Below are 2,784 nucleotides of genomic sequence, written 5' to 3'. Positions count from 1 at the left end.
TTGTTTGACTCGAAACGTTTATTACGGCTTCTTTCGATAAAAATGAATTTCCCGCGGTTTTTATCGCAAAGTTCGATTGATGACTTCAAATGACGAGAAACATGAAATGGGTTGGCTACGGTCTTCGGGAGATAGCATTAAAAAGTAGACGAGAATGCATGGATTCGTGTTGTATCGATTTTTAAGAAAGCACGGTCGGTACGTAGCGACCGAGTCGTGTGCGTGCTCGGTTGCTACGTAGCGACCGAGCTTCGGTGAGAGCTCGGTCGCTACGTACCGACCGAGCCGTGTACGTGCTCGATCTCTACGTACGTAGCGACCGAGCTTCTGTGAGAGCTCGGTCGCTACGTAGCGACCAAGCTTCGGTGAGAGCTCGGTCGCTACGTAGCGACCAGCTTTTGCGCTGGTTCCTGCGCGGCAACCTTGTTCGCGTCTTTCTTCGATTTTTCGTGAATCTGTTTTCTCTGCAAGATTCTTCATAAAAATAAATTGTTTTCTAAGATTTATTTTTCGTAAAAATGTTCATGCCGATTTTTACGGACTTTCAGACAATGATTCCGTCGTGGCCGATTTTGACCCCAACAATACCCGAACGACAATGTCTAGTATTGTAACTGCTAATTGTATTCTTGTTGTTAAATCCCTTCCTTAGTTCCATAACCCATATAAAGTTCCTTTCTATTAAGCCGTACAATATCTCCACTAGTTCATAAGTTAGAAACGTTTCAATCTATGCAAATCTATCATATGAATTCAATTTTCTTTTGTAATAGTAATCTAAGATAATCGTTCTTGTGCTAAAAGTGACAATTTTCTAATCTTTCTTGTCAACCACATGCGTTGTGCAGATTTTACTTCAGGTAATAGTAGATTTTCTACCGCGGAAATTCTCAACAAAACGTAGACACATACCTTCTTGATCTTCAGCTTGAGAAAGGTGAATAGCAGCGAAAGTTGCAATAAGTGCCACCAACAAAATCCCACTCTTCATATGCTCTTGCTCCCCAAGCAAAATCAAGGAAGTAAAAAAAAGAAGTTCTGAACCATCGATATTAATTTCAAGCAAAAAACGGTACCAAGATAATCCTCTAAAATCGTGCGGACATGTATATAGAAGGGAAAAATGCATGTATGTTATTGTATTTTGTTGGTCAGAGTTTTCTTGATTGAAAGTATAGTATTTTTTAAACAACGAACATGGTCGTGGCGAAATGCACAGATAGATATGGCTGCAAGCCGTCGTTGACTTAAATTTTTCCGACGTTTCAATTGGTTTAGGGCATCAGAATTTTTAAGTAGAGGGTGCCCACTCCGGTTTTATTTTATATACCATAAGGTGAGGAAGCATATAAGATAGAGAGATGAGATCATAAGGTTAGGGTAAGGTTGTAAAGAAGGCTTTTGTCATTTGGCTAGACAAAACATAAGGATTTTCTCTTAATTTCATAAGACATACTTCTCTTTATTCTCTACTCAAGCTCTCATCCCTTAGTAGAAGATAATTCGGATACAAAGAGTTAGAAGAGCATCTACCTATCATATTCTTGTAAGATGAGTTCAAGTAAATGTTTCATGCTTTATTAATTTTAGTACTAATCATATACACTAGCAGATCATGGAACTTTGTGGATTAATTGGAGAAGATATTACATATAATGTAAGATCCATCAATTATTGCAACAAATCTCTCTCTATCATTACTATGTCCATTGTACCGAATGTATTTATATACACCTTAGGTTCTAATTTAAACAAACACTAAGTCTAGACAGAACAGAAAAAGGTAGCTAGGGAGATTCAGCAGGAAAAACAATAAGCTAGAGAGATTCAGCCATGGCCTCAAAATGCATAGGTGATTGTCTAGACATTAAAAGCGATGCGGGCTGTCTCCAGCCGGAAAACAACCTATGCCAACCTTCACATGTGGCCGGTGGCCGAGGTGGATTTCTCACGGTCACTCAGTAGCGGCTGTAGCAACCGTTCTACCTCGGTGGTGGATAGCATCTCTTATAGGCAAATGTACCATAGGGGCTATACCTTCTCAAGAAAAGAGGAGAATAAAGATGTAAGAGGAGATCTAGATGGCCATCATGATGCCAGTGACATAAGAAACGAACATGGTTGTTTTGGAGGAGAAAGGAAGAAGGCGGTACAAATCAATATGAGGGAGAGTAAAACGCTTCCCCATAGGGCGTCTGTGGGAAGGCTCGTTAAGAAGTGTTTGTCTTGTGCTTGCTCGACTAAGTTTAATATATTGAAGAATAAAGTTTATGAACAGAGACAACAATAGTTGTAAAGTTTTTCACAATTTTAGTAGCTATGCTTTGCTCGTTGGCATTTATAAATAAGTTTTTCAACCCAAATGTTGTCAATGAACGATATGATTTTTTACTTTTAAGTAGTTATGAAGTGTTTTGGTATTCGTCGCTTACAGAAGCTTGTTATAATAGTAGCCATTAAAACCACAAACAAGTTCTTCAACTATCTCTACATAGACATTTTACCAAAATACCAAATACCATTAATTTTAAAGTCTAAAATTGTATAACAATAATGAGTAGAAGATAAAACTAGCGATCTATAATTCAAACAAGATTTTATGTTTGGATATATATATATATATATATATTTATATAAGTTTTTCCAGTTCATTAGTCAGTACATTATGTAGCACTAAATGCATTAATTCCTTCGAAACTAACCAAATCAGCCTAAAGGAAAAAAAATATGTTTTTGCTATGAACCAGATCGTGGATGGCTCATAACCAAGAGATTATGATTTGT

The 2,784-nt window shown here is 37.5% G+C and overlaps 1 pseudogene; it reads left to right on the top strand.

Moving 5' to 3' along the window:
- The first annotated feature begins 1,833 nt into the window (after window positions 1-1,833).
- Window positions 1,834-2,290, top strand: LOC106321586 (annotated as a pseudogene).
- Window positions 2,291-2,784: the final 494 nt, after the last annotated feature.

Source organism: Brassica oleracea, unplaced genomic scaffold (assembly GCF_000695525.1).
Source record: "Brassica oleracea var. oleracea cultivar TO1000 unplaced genomic scaffold, BOL UnpScaffold02081, whole genome shotgun sequence".
In the NCBI taxonomy this organism is placed as follows: Eukaryota; Viridiplantae; Streptophyta; class Magnoliopsida; order Brassicales; family Brassicaceae; genus Brassica; species Brassica oleracea.
This window is presented reverse-complemented; position numbering and strand designations above follow the sequence as displayed.